This window comes from Myotis davidii, unplaced genomic scaffold, assembly GCF_000327345.1.
Source record: "Myotis davidii unplaced genomic scaffold, ASM32734v1 scaffold71, whole genome shotgun sequence".
NCBI lineage: Eukaryota > Metazoa > Chordata > Mammalia > Chiroptera > Vespertilionidae > Myotis > Myotis davidii.
In genome coordinates this window covers 855136-872945 of record NW_006283588.1, presented here as the reverse complement: position 1 = coordinate 872945, position 17810 = coordinate 855136, and positions in this window count along the sequence as shown.

Genomic DNA, 17810 nt, shown 5'->3' with positions numbered 1-17810 from the left:
AATGAGATTCCAACCCAGGTCTGCTGCCTCAGACCATTTCCTATTTACTGATCTTTTCCTAATTGGGAAACAAATATCTCATAGTAAAAGCCAATCCAGCCCTAGCTGGTTCAGCTCAGTGGATAGAGCGCTGGCCTGAGGACCAAAGGGTCCCATGTTCGATTCTGGTCAAGGGCACCTGTCTGGGTTGCGGGCTCAATCCCTAATAGGGGGCGTGCAAGGGGGCGATCAGTGATTCTCTTTCATCATTTGCTGGGGTCCAGCCCCAGCAGGTCCAGGGGTTCCCATAGGTGTGGACGGAGTTGGCGATGAAGGAATGACACGGGGGCAGTGTTCAGATGATCATCATGGTGAGGTTCTCTCTTCATTGTCCTATTACATCTATATTTATGCAATTTGATCCCATAAGCATGCCTCTGTAATTACATCATGGTATGTTTTGGGTCATGTTCTACAATTCCTTGTTTCTTATTTGACCTTAGCCAAAAATCCTGTCTCTACCTAGTTCTGTTGATTTTAAATATATTTTATTGATTTTTTACAGGAAGGGAAAGGGATAAAGAGTTAGAAACATCGATGAGAGAGAAACATTGATCAGCTGCCTCCTGCACACTCCCTACTGGGGATGTGCCCACAACCAAGGCACATGCCCATGACTAGAATCGAACCCGGGACCCCTCAGTCTGCAGGCTGACGTTCTTATCCACTGAGCCAAACCGGTCAGGGCCTTTGGTGCTTTCCCTGGTGGGCAGACCCCTCGGGATGCGGGCCCAACAAGTCCCAAATTTATTGCCAACAGTCTTAGTCCAAGTTCTTCATAAGTAGTACATGGTATTTCTGTAACACTAGGGAGATTTACTGATTTATTCTCTTCCTAGTCCTTTTAACCCCTAAACAACCTTTCTCGGGGAGGCGGTCCTGGTTAAAACATAGCGCCTAAGAGGGGGAGCGAACATATGTCACATACGCCAGGTCCCTTGAAACATAAGCTGTGCAGATGTTTCGTCCCTGCAGCAACTGTGTCAAGCAGCAAGGGTGGACCGGCTCCCAGCAAATATTGATGTTTCAATCTCTCCCTCTCCCTTCCTCTCTGAAATCAATAAAAAATAATAAGATAAAATAAATAAAAGCCAACTCACACAGTGTCAGCATCAGAATCAAGAATTCTAGGGAAGCCCAGCCAGTGTAGCTCAGTGGTTGAGCATCGACCTATGAACCAGGAGGTCAGGCTGCATGCCCAGGGCTCGATCCCCAGCAGGGGTCATGCAGGAAGCAACTGATCAATGACTCATCGATGTTTCTATCTCTCCCTCTACCTTCTTCTTTGAAATAAATAAAAATATATAAAAAGAATTGCAGGGAAATGAAGATCCACAGCAAAATAACACATTAGTTAAAAAACCCCAAAGTAATTAAAACATTTGTCACCCCATGGCTGAGCGGCTGAAGGAGAGATTCAGTCAAGATAAATATGAGGCCAAAGTTTTGTTTCAGGTCAATGGTTGACAGAACTTAGAGTTCTGTTTGCAAACTGAGTATATGGTTTCAAGGCTATGAAGACTCCGCTGAGGCCTCCCTGTGGAACAATAGGACACGACTCTCCCCTCTGCAGCACAAAAGAATGAGCTGGGATGTGTTTGCAGCCAGGCCCACCCAACCTTGCAATCTCACCTTGCACCATGGGATCTGATGGCCAGGCACGTGCTGAGAAATGTGTCCTTAGCGACTTTGAGGTGCAAATGTCATAGCACCCCTTACACAAATTGGATGCTGTAGTCTACTGTAATACTGTTATACAGGCGGTGCGGTAGGTTTGCTTACACCAGCATCACCACAAACACGTGACAGACTGTGCGCCCTGACACTTGGCTTTTGTGTCTGAGTGTGATGCAGGCTTTGATTTCAAAAGCATCCACTTCAAGGAAGGCTACCTGGAATGCACACACTGCCATCCTCAGGACTAGACAAAGAGCCAGGCCCCTCCCCGTCCCAGGCTCCTTTGTTTTGGAGACCTTGATTGATAACCGACTATATGGCTTACTTGCTTTTTTCTCTTCCCTGTGCTTTTTTTTTTCCCACTTTTTAAAAAATATATATCTTTATTGATTTCAGAGGAAGGGAGAGGGAGAGAGAGAGAAACAACAATGATGGGAGAGAATCATTGATGGGCTGCCTCCTGCACATCTCCTACTGGGGATCGAGCCCACAACCCAGGCATGTGCCCTTGACCGGAATTGAACCGGGGACTCTTCAGTCCACAGGCCAATGCTCTATCCACTGAGCCAAACCAGCTAGGGCAGTGCTTTAAATTCTTGGTCTTCTGTTTTAAACTCACCAGTAAAGAGTGAGTCCCTCCCCGCGAACCCTAGGCCCCCAGACTTGACTCCAATTAAAGCAGGACCCCAGGCTCCCTCCACTCTCACCTCACTGTGTGCCCTCTAGGTGCCTGGTAAGCTCCAGAGCCTGTAAGTAATCAACTTTTTTTTTTAAGTCACCTGATCGTTCTTGTGTTCTTGCTGAAGAGCACCTTGCAATGGCAATTTGGACCCCCAGGGTCGGGGGATTGTCACATTGGTTTAGACGGGGAGATGTCTATGGGAAGCTCATGGCCCAGGCGAGTGCCCCAGCTATCCAGCCCATAGCATCACTATAGCTCAACTGTAATCACACAGACCTATCACAGCTGTGATACCACTAGGCCAGTGATGGCGAACCTAGGACACGCTGTCAGAGGTGAGACGCGAACTCATTTTTTTGGTTGATTTTTCTTTGTTAAATGGCATTTAAATATACAAAATAAACACCCAAAATATAAATCTTTGTTTTACTATGGTTGCAAATATCAAAAAATTTCTATATGTGACACGGCACCAGAGTTAAGTTAGGGTTTTTCAAAATGCTGACACGCCGAGCTCAAAAGGTTCGCCATCACTGCACTAGGCAGTAGATATTTTCAGCTCCATCTTGACTGGAACACGTATAGGCAATTGGTCATTTACTGAAATGTCGTCGAATAAAAAGCCTGGACCCTACTACGATGTTGCATGCTTTGTTCCGGCCCTCCGGTCCAGGTTAAGAACCCATTGTGGCCCTCGAGTCAAAAAGTTTGCCCACCCCTGTCTGGGGCTTGGGTGGTTTAAGAGAGGATGATGTTCAGCACACTGTGCACTTGCCCTGCACACTCGGCTGAGCGCCTAGTCGGTGGAGCAAGGGGGAGATCTAAGCTAGAGGGGAGCCCAGAAGCCTGGCCCCCCTGCCCTGGGCGGAGGAATACACTGACTTCCCTTCCCTCCCTTGCTCTTGTTTAGATAAATTTAGATACACAAATACCATTGTGTTAAAATTGCCTACAGTATTCAGTAAAGGAACCTGCCTTACAGGCTTGGAGCCTAGGTGCAATGGCCTGTGCCATCTGGGTCTGTGTGAGCGCACTCACTCTACGAAGTCTTTATGAAGTGCACGGCTGTACTCGCACACTCTTTAACTTGCCACCCAGCACCAGAACCCTGTCCTGTGACTTCCTGCTATACCTCGTTATGCCTTTCCCACCTCAAGAATATCATGAAGGGCAACTGAGGTATCTGTGAAGGCGCTTTGTAAAGGGAAGCCAAACGCTTTACCTCACCTGCCTGTTGAAGCACACGCTAATGATTCCAAAGCAGAAATCCTAAACAATGAGATAATAGCCTGCGTGTCACCTTGGTGTTCCATCAGGATGAAATCTGCCTAAGGAATTTAAATTCCACTTGCCTAAGGAATGCAAATTACAAAAGACCTCAAAGAGCCCGTGGCACAGGAAGCTCAGGTAGGTCCAAGCAGTTCAAATGAATTTGGGCCCATTCCCCAGGGGATGATCAGTCCTTTGCAGGCAGGGAGTTTGCTAAATCAAGTTGGCAGCTGTAGCCCAGAGTAATTAGCCTCGCTGCACACACAGTTCCCATTAAGAGGAGCCGGTTTGCCTGTCTGGGCCCAAGGCTGTGTTGACTACTAAGTACAAACACCTCTGCAGAGATTTTCCATCTTATTGGATTATTTAAAAAAGTGAATTGGGGATAGAAATGTTGCTCCTCAAAGGAGAGTTTCATTTCTTTCTTCCTCTTCCTTATTAAGCTACAAAGCAGGGTGGAAGCAAAAGCCTTACTTGGCTTGTGACTCTGAGAATGGCCCTTCTCAACCCTGATGGCTGACTTGTTCCCATAAAAAATAGTCTGATTCACAAAGAAATGGTTTCAAAAGGCTTTGTAGGCTACAGGCCCTTTAGAAATACAAATGTGTTTGGCTCCAGGCTGAGCGGACTTGTTGAGCAACCATTTATTAAGCGTTATCATGGGCCAGGAACTGGGATATATGCTCTACATACAAATAATATCTCATTTAAATTTTCTAGCAGTCCCTTGAAGGAAACCTTTTAGCCTCATTGTATAAGGAAAAAGTTTAAAGAGGTAGGGAGACGTAAGCAAATAAAGTAACTATGTAATATTTGCAAAGGAACTCAAGAAACTAGAGCAGCAGCTTACAAGGACATTCTGCCTTGATGGGCCCAGTCCATCTCTGCGCTGCTGGGGCAGCCACCGCCAATGTGGCTCTTGAGCACTTGACATATGGCTGGTGTGACCGAGGGGCTGAATGCTTAATTTTATTCCATTTTTATTAGTTTAAATTTAAATAGCGACATGTAGCTAGTGGCTACTGTATTCGTACAAGTTTTATTTCAAAGATAGAAGAATATTTCCAAGCAATCAAAATCCTATCTCTTTCCCACCTATAATCTCTTAAAAAAGAAAGGAGAGAGGGAAGGAAGGAAGGAAGGAAGGAAGGAAGGAAGGAAGGAAAGAAGGAAGGAAGGAAGGAAGAAGATGGTAAATGTTCGTAAAAATCTAACTGGCATCATTTCAGGTCAGATCACTCGCTCAACATTCCACCAGCCACATGTGTCCCCCCAGCCTGTGGCCAGCTCTGCAGTTCTTAAGCTCGAGCTGATGAGCTCTTGTCCTTTCTTTGCTGCCAGAGTATGTGTATGTGTCTAAACCAGAGAAAAGGCTGTCGCGGATAGGAAAGAATGGTTCATAATTCAGAGTATTCCCCTCAGCTCGCTGCAAGCAGAGGGACCTTCACAGATGTTGCTGTTCCCACAACCACAAAGGTGCCTTTGTGGTCTGTACCTGTCCCCTTAATTTCCTTGTCCTGGTGCAGGCTTCCTTTCATGTTGGCGAGACTAGCCACTCAGCAGCAGCTGTCAGAGCCTTTCACTGATAGTTTTTTTTTAATTGAACCATAATTGACATATTATATTCATTTCAGGTGTACCACACTGACTCGACATTTGATTCCACTGGGAAATGATAACCACTATAAGTCTAGTTACCATCTGTCACCATTGTACATATGATTGCCATACTCCCTACACCATGCATCACCCCCCCATGACTTATTTCAGATCTGGAAGTTTGTACCTCTTGATCCTTCACCTGTTTTGCATTCTTGATCTAGGTTTGATAAGTGTGAGGTGTCTGAACCCAAAACAGTGGCAACAACTCTAAGACAAAGATATGCCTTCAATGGTGAATTCTAGTGCTTTTTTGCCTCCTAAGTACCCTTCATTTTACTTCTTAACATGCTCCACTCTTTTCCATTAAATGTATTAAATGGTATAACTTGAATTACTGTACTTCTGTTATATTTTCAGTATAGATACATATTATTTATAACTGCTAGTCAAGGCTAGAACCTCTCAGCAAGAAGTGAGAAACCACTCTTATTGGCACGTGATTTGAGTGTTCTCAATGAAAAGGCGCTTAAGGAGGCTTTGAAAGCGGAAGACTGTAAGGGCCCTGGGCACCGCCCACGGAGGCTCAGGGAGAATGCCTCCTCAGGGAGGGCTTCTCGCCCTGTGCAAGCATTTAGCCCAGGATGATTAATCAGGGCCGTGGGGGCTTTACTGCCAGGGGCTAGAGAAACTAGTTTTGCTGACCTCTGGGCCAGCTGATAGGATGTACACTTCCAATAACAAAGACAAACCGAGCCCTATTTCGTTGCAGAATTTCAAAATGTAAAAAAAAACCAAAAATGAGTAGATCGCTGAAAGTCATTCCAAGAAAGCAGGAAATTAAAAGTTTACACAGCCTGGTCTAGCCGGCGTGGGTCAGTGGTTGAGTGTTGACATATGAACCAGGAAGGTCATGGTTCAACTCCCGGTCAGGGCATATGCTCTGGTTGCAGGCTCCATCCCCAGTGGGGGGCATGCAGGAGGCAGCTGATCAATGATTCTCTCTCATCATTGATGTTTCTATCTCCCTCTCCCTCTCCCTCTCAAATGAGTAAAAACATATTTTTAAAGTTTGCACAGCCTGTAAAGATTATTAAAGCAAGAAGAGGTTTGAACCTCCTGGGACCATGCAAAATGTTGCATTTCAAAGAGCTATTCTGACCCCGAATACTGAAAATGGAGTATGGTGTCCTGCCATGTTACAAACAGGAAAGAAGCTAAATTTCCAGACAGCAAAGCAGCCTGGGTGGTCGGGCAGGATAAGGGTATAGCTGCTGGTTTATTCCTTTTAACCAACCTAATGCCACAAACACTGTTGGGTCAGATTCCCCTCGGCCTCAGTGCCACCACGGGCATCTATAGTTGGCCTCTTACCCTGAAAGATCCAACAGGACCATGCACATCCACCATCTCCCCTTTTGGATGATTTTGTTGATAGTTTAGCCTGACATCGAAGGACCAGTGGCCATTTAAACATCAGGGTTGCATTGTTGGTGATCTTTGACAGTGTGGGTTCATGACAGAATTAAGAAAAGTCATTTCAAAGACTGGTGACTCCATTTATTTGTTTTAACCCACTTTCTAAACCCATGTAATCCCAAAACAAGTACAGAGATAAAATCAGGAAATGTAAGGGATGGTGCCTCCAAATAAAGCAAAACCTTCAAACAACAAAAGAAGAAAGAAGCAGTAAGAGAAGGGAGCAAACAAAAGAAGGACCAGTGCAGGGATGTAATTAGTAAAGATTAAGTCTTGGCCACCTCCTGCAAATGTCTGGATTTGGAGACACACAGAGAGCCCAATTCTCTTTCTTATGTTGGCTAATGAAATGCCATTTCTTTTTATTTTTGAGAAAGTGGAAGGGAGGGAAAAGAGACCAAGAAAGAGAAAGATCAATGTGACATATCAACTGGTTGCTTCCCCCGAGGCACGCCGACCAGGGCCGCGGATAGAGTCTGCAACTGAGGTATGTGGCCTTGACGGGGACTGAACTAGTGACCCTACAGTCTGCAGGCCAACTAACCACTAAGCCAAACCAGCTAGGGCTGAAATGCCACTTTTTCATGTCAATTTTCTCACTAACTTCTTGGCCTCTTCCTGCTCTCATCCTCTTGATGTTTGGAATCGTGTCACTCTGCCCTGTCCCTTTACACTGTTCTTTCCTCTCTCTCTTATGACTTTTCTCTCTTGATCTTTCAGACCAACTTTATCCTGGAGCCCTCTCCTGACTTCCCATTTTAATTCTTTCCTCTCTCTTCCTTCTGCATCTCTTTCCATCTCTCACACTTCCATATGCCTCCCCTTCACACCCCACATCCTTTTTCAAAAAAATCTATAAAAATGAAAGATTGGTCAAATAATTTCTTTGGCTCCCTCTAATTTGGAAAGCAGAAAGATCACGTGTGTTTCTCTTGCTCCTACGACATTACACGTACTCAGTCTGTCTCTGCTAGATAAGCTGAGAGATTCTTCATTTTCTGCCCGCTTTGGGCAAGGAAAGTACCTTCTCACAGAGAGAACATTCCAGTACATGGTAAGACCCTGTGGTGAGAACTAATGGTCACTCAGTAAGTTAGATGGTAAAGCAGACAGCCGAGGGTGGTGGTAGTCAGAAAGAGCAGGGTTTTTTGTTGTTGTTGTTTTTTAAGTTCAGGGGCCTGTATGCACAGGCTTGAAGTAAGGTAGGGAGATGTATGCATAGGTTTGAAGACAAAGGAAATTTGTTGGTGGAAAGAGAAGGGTTGCAAAGAGCACCGAAGTCCCTCTGTGATGGGGAAAGATGAATGGGCTCTTTCTTCCCCAGGAGGAAGGGTGGCTTTTAGGAAGGGTGACCTTTCCCAGCACAGGAAGTGCCTTGGTGAACCACAGCCTCGATGCTCTGACTCTTCTGGGCTGGGGCCCTGGCCTCGTCACTGCCGGCCAGCGGTGTCACTTCCTCTTTCCTTGCCTTTTCTCCCTAACTAACACTGAGTGCCCATTGGGGTTGCATGAATAACTGGTCCTTTAACAAGTAGGTCTGCACGATTCTGCTTCTTCCATGTATTATCTCACTTAATCCTCACCACAAACCTAAAGGTTGGAGGCAATAGTATCCCATCTTACAGATGGGGACAAGAAGCACTGCAATGGGAAGCTTTGCAAAGCTTTTAAGGAGAGAGCAATAGAATTAGATCTGACTTTTTTATTTTCATTTTTTATATATTTTATTGATTTTTTACAGAGAGGAAGGGAGAGAGATAGAGAGTTAGAAACATCGATGAGAGAGAAACATCGATCAGCTGCCTCCTGCACATCTTCTACTGGGGATGTGCCCGCAACCCAGGTACATGCCCTTGACCGGAATCGAACCTGGGACCTTCCAGTCCGCAGGCCAATGCTCTATCCACTGAGCCAAACCGGTTTCGGCAGATCTGACTTTTTTAAAGAAAAGTCTGCAGGTGATGTGAAGGGGGGATTCTGTAGGAAGTCTCCCCGAAAGAGAGCACTACTGAGTCCCACACAAGAATACCCACAAAAGATCCCCAACATCAGAACCAAAAGAGTGCCCTTGGAAAGAGGAGGGAGGAGCCACTGTTAATTAGGAGCGAGAATCAATAGGACTCCTTGACAGTCTTGCTGGAATGAAAGGGAGTAGGAGATAAGGACTGCACTCCACAGCCTGGATGGAGGCGGCTGCTCCGTCTAAGATAAGCAGGGCAGGAGCAGAACCAGATGTGAGATGAGGATGAATAAGCACAGCCCTAACCGGTTTGGCTCAGTGGATAGAGCGTAGGCCTGCGGACTGAAGGGTCCCAGGTTCGATTCCGGTCAAGGGAATGTACCTTGGTTGTGGGCACATCCCCAGTAGGAGGTGTGCAGGAGGCAGCTGATCGATGTTTCTAACTCTCTAACCCTCTCCCTTCCTCTCTGTAAAAAATAAATAAAATATATATATTTTTAAAAAGCACAATGGGTCAAATTGTGGTGCATTGATGGCAGTGGAGCTGTCTCTTAGGCGAGGGGAATAGGGGACCCAAGTTCCAGAGGGAAGTCTGGATAAAGGAATGGATTTGGAAGGCTAAAGGGTAGCTGAAACCCCTGGAGGATTTGAAGATGTCGTGGCCTGGGGAGGGCCAGAGAGGCCGCGCCCATGCCGTTCCAGTCCCAGTGCCTGGAGGTCACCTTTTACAAGATCATAGAGCCATGGCTTGGGAGATGGAGTCCTGGATAATTACCATGACCCCAAGAGGTTTTTCTTAACTGGATGTTTTAGGTTCCTGAATTCCTTAGCTTACTGGAAACAATGAATTTTGTTTATGAATCTCATCCATTAGGTGCTGTAGGCCTCACGGGGAACTGAAATAGAAATAAGGGTGGCTGGTATCAACCAAAAAATGTAATTACATGGAATAAGTGTGCACCTGAATAAAAAAACTGGAAATTGCCCTAGACTATCTGATACTTATACACAGACCCTGACTCACAGTTAGTGTATACAAAAGAACTGGTTGCTACTTAAAAATCTTGAGAGAGAGAGAGAGAAACAAGAAAAGGCTAATGTAAATCCTACCTTAACAGAGTGAGTCTGTCCGACCTAAGTAAAGATTTTGTTGATTTTATAAGGAGTTACCTCTGTTATTGGTGGAGAGAGGTCCTGTGATGTCCTGAGAAAAGGAATTTTCGGAGACTCACACAGGAGGTATTATAGAATCAAACCCCTGGTCTCCAAGGTCCCATTTCCCTTTGTTGGACCAAGGGAAGTGTAGCTGTGGTTCAATAGACCTAGAATCAAAGCCAGTGTCCAGAATTTTCACTCCATTTTGGAGCAGTGTCCAGTCCAGAATCGGGCTAGCTTAGTTTGTGTTTCCTGTTGCAAGCCATCAGTCCATTGCATGTGGACTCTGCACAGACACGTGGCCAGGGAGGGAACATGGACAAATGCAAAAAAGCAGGAGCAAAATCAAAGGAACCAGAGAGCCAAGAACCAAGAGAGAGCCAAGGAAGCGAGCAACTTTGTTTGGGGGATTATGTATCCCCAAATTTTCACAGGCTTGCAATAGCCCTGCCCATTCTGGCCAATGATCTCTGTTCCCAGATCTGACAGGCACCTTTCCTAGTCACCCCAACTTCACTGCCCATGCATATATCTCTCCTTTATTGGACCCCTTCCCCTAATGATCTGCAGGGAATGGGCTGGTGGTTCCCTGGGGAGTGTGAAATTTCAGCTTCCTGGTGAAGCTGCCCAAATGACATACATGCCTTTAATGCCTGGCCTCCTGTTTGCTCCTTTTTTGTTATTAATAACTAGCTAATTACGATGGTATCACATCCTCCCCAGTGCAGTGTTGTTTGCTATCCTGTAATAATCAGAAGCTTCAACTCACTGTTACATATGTTTTGGATATCTATGTATATAAAAGCCTAAGCAACCATTTGACCAATAGCTATGACATGCACTGACTACCAGGGGGCAGACGCTCAACGCACAGGCATGGAAACATGGAACAGACTGATGAATCTCAGAGGGAAGGGGGAGGGTGGGAAGAGATTAACCAAAGATCTTATATGCATACCAGAGGCCCAGTGCATGGATTCGTGCACCAGTGGGGTCCCTTGGCCTGACCTGTGGGGATGGGGCCACAACTGGCAGTCCAAAATCCCCCCAAGGGGTCCTAAATTGTGAGAGAGCACAGGACAGGCCAAGGGACGCCACTAGTGCATGAATCCATGCACCAGGCCTCTGGTATTATAATAAGAATGATCATTAGGTTTGCTTAATCAATGCACTTTAATTGACAGCCATTAGTTTTCAAAAGGTGAAGTCTCTGAGGGTTAAAAAAATAAACAAAACAAAAAAATTGGATGATATCCTGGCTGGTGAAGAGTTTGGGAACCTGCAGACAGTGCTCTGTCCTTCCTCACTGTCCTTGTTAGTGAGTTGGGTGCCACCCAGCAGTGTTACTGGCATACCCTGAAGTGACCAAAGGGTCCTGCCTGCTCACACTTCCAAAACTTCTGTAAAAACAGATGTGTGGAAAATTTCCAATCCTGCCTAGCTGACTCTAATTTATCCTTCGAGAGACTCTAAAGGCCCCCAGGATGGGCGAGGTGTCCTTCCTCTGGGTTCTGTTTGCCATATTATTTTGTCATTGCCTGGGATGGTGTTTTGTTCTCTTTTGTTTTTGGTCTGATTCTACTACCAGACAGTCAACCCTTTAGCAGAAAACATGACCTTACTCCCTTCCCTGTCCCTGACACCTAACACAGTGCCTGGCATATAGCCAGAGCTCCAAACATGTGTGGCGTGAACCCATGCAATCTGCTTTACAAGACTCTTCTTTGAAGACAGAGGATGAAGAACATGGATTTCCTACCATGGGAGCTCCAGCTCCACTCCCGGCTCAGGAAAATGGTGACAGGGGGAAGGCCATCTCGTGGTCTGGGTCTGCTGGACCTCTTCTCCTGGACCAGCCTGCAGCACCGTAGCAAGCATTGTGAGGCCCTGGGGTGACACCATAAACCCCAGATGTGGTTCTTGCTGACTTGGAGCTTTCACCTAGTTGGGGAAACAGAAATCTAATTATCCATGCGACCATATCTTAAGGGCCCTATGTGTGCCCCGTAATGAGAGATGCAGGAAGTGGAGAGGGAACTGGAGGTTGGAGAGCTTTCGTCTCCTCATTTGGACTCTGAGGCCATCGATCTAAATAAGCACTTATCCTCCCAGTTAGGACTAGTGGATGCTGGAGGAAATTTTAAGTAGGCCAAGGATGGACAAAAGCATTTTCATTGGATGTTGGCTCTTCCCTTTCTTTCATATATATATTATTGATTTCAGAGAGGAAGGGAGAGGGAGAAAGAGATAGAAACATCAATGATGAGAGAGAATCATTGACCAGCTGCCTCCTGCATGCCCCACACTGGGGATCGAACTCGCAACCCGGGGATGTACTCTGACCAGGAATCCAACTGTGACCTCCTGGTTCAGAGGTTGATGCTCAACCACTGAGCAACTCCAAATGCTCACGGTTTTTCTCCCCTTTGTGATAAGATCTCAGTTGTCTAGGCTTTACCAGAGCTGGATGCAATTGCTTTGGGTGACTCTGCCTCAAATTACTCTTGACAGTTTTCTTGGGGTCTCTGTTTATGTATGTCCCAGTAGGTGTGATCATAGCTGACTTCTCCAGTCATGTACCTGCTCACTTACCCAGGGAGCTCTCCTTAAAAAAATAAGCAGCAAAGTCTTAAGATATTTATTTCACTCAGCACAAACCAGCTACCAAATAGAAATATAGGCTTTTTAAAAAAAACGAACTGGGAAAGGCTTTACATCTTAGAACCAACCGTCAGACATCAGTCTGCAATGGAGAGGAAACGCATGCGATGTAATTTAATCACCACCTTCTGTTTCCCGGCCTACATTTCTCTCCCCAGATAAAGGGCTTCTCCTCACACCCCCTTATCTTTGTCTAATCCCTCACCTCTTGGAGAAGGAACTAGGAGCCAGGAAGAGAGTTAATTTGGTTGCAACAACCTGGGAAGAAAAAAAAATTAAAGATGGAAAAGACGTTGAAGGACTGAGGTTTTAAGTTCAGGCTCACACCTCCCAGTGCCATTTAAGTGCTTCCAAACGTAAACCCCCAGCGGCAGGGGAGGGGACTGCATCTTGGTTCAAAGGTGCTGTTTTAGACTGGGCTTCTCCAGCCTAGACCACAGGGCAGCCTGGGATCCCACGAAGCAGGGAGGAGACCGATGCACTTGGCAAATCCCTTTAACAATCCCCTGGGCACAAAAGGGCTTGCGGTCTACTCATCTGATCTTAGCATTATCTCTAGCACTGATTTGTCTCTGGTATTTGGGAGTGTAGGGGTGTGGGAGGAGAGGGGAGGAGTGAATGTCAGTGTAGAGATACCCAGTTCAATGACTCACTGTGTGATACTCTTCCAGTGAAGTCCACTTCAGAAGATCAAATGCTCAGGCGGATTGTTAACTCTAGGATAAATTCTGACCCCCTGGGAGGAATGTCAAGCCCACGCCGCAGGGCTGAGAATTACGTCAGAGTATGTCCAGGCTGAGCTGACAGTCCACAGCGTGAGTGTTTATGGGGTGGAGGATGAAGGAGATGCTGCTGTCATTCACACACAGCCTGTTACTGAATATTCCACACACGGCTACGGTGTGACGATCACTAAGCACTGGTAGTGGGAGTAATAGGACACGATTAATGGAAAAATTAGGTGGAATCAGAATTCCAGGACTCCAGTTCTTAGTCTGTCTGAGCCTCTGTCTATGAGGCAGGACAGTACGAAGCTAGGGAAATTCCTTGGCAAGTGGAATAGGGAAACAGACTGAGAGCTAAACAGCAGTTTGCAGCCATCTAGTAAATCCCATCTTCCCTAAACCAAGGACACTTAGCAGTAAATGGTTTGCACTTCTCCTCAACCAGAGGGTTAAATAGCTTAAAGCACCCCACTCAGAGAGATAGACAGCAGAAATCCAATTAGTGCCATCTGCCAAACACACCCAAGGACAGATGAAGTGAAGGAAATAAATCAGGATAAAACTGAGTATTCTATTGAGATCCTGCCCTAAGACCTCCCCTAAACTCCCAGCCTTTAAAACTCTTCAACAACGAAGGTCCCAGAAAGCTCACTCCCTCCCTTGTCTTTCCCTCCTCTCCCCTTTCCCTTTTCCCCAACAGGCACGCATCTCCTAAACTCTAAGGGACCCCGTGAGGCTTGCAACCAGGAGAGCAACAGGAAGCAGCAGCTTGTCCTGGGCTAATGCCCTGAACCAGTCTCCAAGGCCCCCTCTACTCTGACTTCTCAGTGAGCCAGAGCAGCCCCACCTAGGGTCATTTCTCACCTAGTCCTTCTGTTATCTAGGCCAGGGGTGGGCAACCTTTTTGTGAGTGCATGCCAAAACCAGCAAAATCTCTGACTCAAAATTCTTCTGCGTGCCAATCCCAATTTTTTGAGAACATGTTGCACCTACTTGATATCTCTTAAGGTGTATGTATGTGAAGAACCTTGAAGAAATAATAAGATTCATTCAAGCGACAAAAGAACAAAGATTCATAAGCATATGTGAATGAAACCAAAACACTGGTTGGATCTAGGAAGGCAAGGAGAGTTAAGGCAGAAGCATAGAAATTGCTCTTCCCCTCTCCCATCAATCCATGTCTATGGTCTTTAAGATAACTTGTTATGTAAAATTATTTATTTATCTAAGATGCACCTACACTGAATTTATCTGAAAAATAAAAAAGTCGATATTAAGAAAAAAATTGTAAATGGAAGATTATAAGAGAGGGTTTCGCGTGCCAGCAAAAGTTACTGGCGTGCCATGTTTGGCACACATGCCAGGGGTTGCCCAGCCCGGTCCTAGGCCGTTCCCGGTTTCACTGTCTCCAGCTCTAATAAACGTCCTCTAAAAGTCACCTGGGATAGTGTTGTGAACCCACATACAAACAGCCAGCCCTAGGCAGACACACAAAGGGCCAGGTCCCCGTTCCAGTCACATCATTTCAAGAAATAGGAAGAAGAGCCCAGTGGCCTGGCTCAGAGGTTGAGTGTCAAGAGATCACGGTTCCATTCCTAGTCAGGTGCCGGGAGCCGGTCCATCCTTGCTGCTTGACACAGTCACTGCAGGAAAGAAACATCGGCACAGCATATGTTTCAAGGGACCTGGCGTATATGGCATACTGTTCTTAATATGTTTGCTCACCTTCTTGGCGCTATGTGTTTTAACCAAGGTCACCTCTCTGAGAAAGGTTGTTTCCCCAGGTAGGGATTTTCCCCTTAAGTTAGGGAGGGAATAAAACCCCTTAACTAAGTGCCAGGTGGGTAATTAATCTCTTTAACTACGAACAATCATGCTTAAGCTACATAATCTTTACTCCCTGGAATGGAGATAAGAAACACCCTAACCTTTGGAATAGAGATTGATAGGATTAGAATCAACTGGTATAAATACAGATGTAACAAGACAACAGGACACAGAACCTAGAGACACAGAACCTAGAGACAGAACCTGGCTGAAGAACCTGGCTACAGAATCTGGTGACTGAACTTGGCTGGAGAACCTACAGAACATGGCAAGAGAACCTGACTAGAACCTGGTGACTGAACCTGGCTGGAGAACCTGGACAGAATCTGGCTGGAGAATCTAGCAAGGGAACATGGCTACAGAACCTGGCTGGAGAACCTAGCAAGAGAACATGGACACAGAACCTGGCTGGAGATCCTAACCAGAATTTGGCTGGAGATCCTAACCAGAACTTGGCTAGAGATCCTGGCTAGGCTGCTGATCAACTGAACACTGTTTCTGTATCATTCCTTCTTCACCGACTCCATCCACACCTTTGGGGACCCCTGGACCTACTGGGGTTGGACCCCAACAGTCAGGGCATATGCCTGGGTTTTGGGCTCAATCCCCAGTGTGGGGTGTGCAGGAGGCAGCCAATCAATGATTCTCTCTCGTCATTGATGTTTCTATCTTTTACTCCCTTTCTCTTCCTCTCTGAAATCAATAAAAATATATTTTTAAAAAATAGCAGGAAGATACATGTCACGGAGCCTAAGGGTGATACCGAGCATAAAGGGACACGGGGTAGACCAGCCTCCACAAGGGGCACAGCACCACAATCACCCTGCCCACACAGGTAAGCTTTGCTGGGACTTTTCATGGGGTCCTGGACTGAAAATCTTCACGGATGAAACGACCTCTCGCCCTCTCTGCTGAAGAAAGCAGGGACTTGTTTATGACTAAGGTGGACCCCAAATTGTTTCCTGAAGAAAAAAAAAACACCTGGAAAAAACAAAAACAAAAAACCCTGGATTTGCCTGCCAGACCTTCACTCTCCAAGGCAGTCTAACATTTCTAAAGTTTATGGGTCAATGATGCACAAAATATAGTCTCTCTCTAAACCCTTAAACCAGTGGTTCTCAACCTTCTGGCTCTTTAAATACAGTTCCTCATGTTGTGACCCAACCATAAAATTATTTTTTTTGCTACTTCATAACTGTAATGTTGCTACTGTTATGAATCGTAATGTAAGTATCTAAGTATCTGATATGCAGGATAGTTTTAGGCGACCCCTGTGAAAGGGTCATTTGACCCTCAAAGGGGTCGCGACCCACAGGTTGAGAACCGCTGCCTTAAACTGATGCCTTCCAACTCTTAGCCAAAGGCTGAGGGAGAAACCGTTCCCTGTGAAGGGCTATTTAGAAATTATTCAGCCCACCACTGTCGATATTTTGGGTTCTTTCTTAGGGTGCAGCCAGACATGAGAACAGCAAACACTGAGACATTTCATATTTAGGTTCAAAAGAAAACACAGAGTTGCATTTTCATCAGGGAAGCCCCAGAGCCAGGGTAGAAAGCATTTGATCTTGATCTGCTTGGCTGGAGGAGCTGGGGCCCCTCCAGCTCCTGCGTCCACTTAGGAAACCACACATCAGAAAACCCTTTTACTACCAGGGCCTCCAGAAAACATTTTCTCCTGAATTAGCTCTCAGAATCCCCCTGCCTTAGTTTTTTTTTAGGTAGGAACCTGAACATTTCATTTGCAACTCAATGTAACAATCTTATGGCCCCTGTGGTCTGCCTGCTTTGATTGTATTAGTCAGGTGCCACCTTTCTGGCCAACCACTGACCATGTAGACCATGGTGGTCCCTTGGCTTTTAACAGAACTGAAAAATGCTTATCACCTAGCAGACCTCCTGGCTGTCCTAAGGCAATGCAAATGCTGGGTTTGGTCTATCAGTACTAATGCTCTTGGCAAGAAATGCCTAGAGCACTCACCTTGAGCTTCCCAGACACCCTCTCCCTTTTAAAACCAATGGTATAACCTGAGGCATCTTTGAAGTTCTTATTACCATTGCAAGACGCTTTTCAGCAATGATCATTAGGAAACTTTGTTCTTCAGAAATAATGTAGTACTTACAGGTCCTGGAGGGTACAGGCACTCAGAGAGGTTGGTGTTGCCAGGAGAGAGTCTGGGGCTCAGCTTTTATTGGAAACTTGGGGACCTAGGGTTGTGTGTGGGGGGCTGGGGGTGGGGAGGCTCACTCTTTACTCCTGAATTTAAAAGCGAAAGGCAAGAATGTAAAGCACCAGGAAGAGAAAAACAACAAGTAGCCCAAATGGTCAGTTATCAAACAAGATCTCCAAAACAAAGGAGGCTGGGAGTGGGAGGGGGAGAGGCCTGGTCCTTCATCTCCCATGTTCCTTCCTGGTAGTCTTCCTGGAAGTGGAGGCCTCTGTCAGCCTCCTGCATCAGACAGAGGAAGAAAAGCCAACTGCCAGGGCGCTCACTCCAGTTCTGCTGAGTTGGCGGTGATGCTGGTGTAAACACGCCCACGGCACTGCCGGACCTGTGACAGAGTCATTGTGGTAGTAAGCGGCAGCATCTACGTTTGTGCACCGGTTCTCAGGGATGTTCACATCAGAAATGGACTGTATCCCATCGTTAAGTTATGCATGACTGTACCTCTCAGACCTCTACCCTGCAATCTCCCTCCTCCTGACTTTAGTACGTGCTTTAGTTGAGAGCTGTTTCAA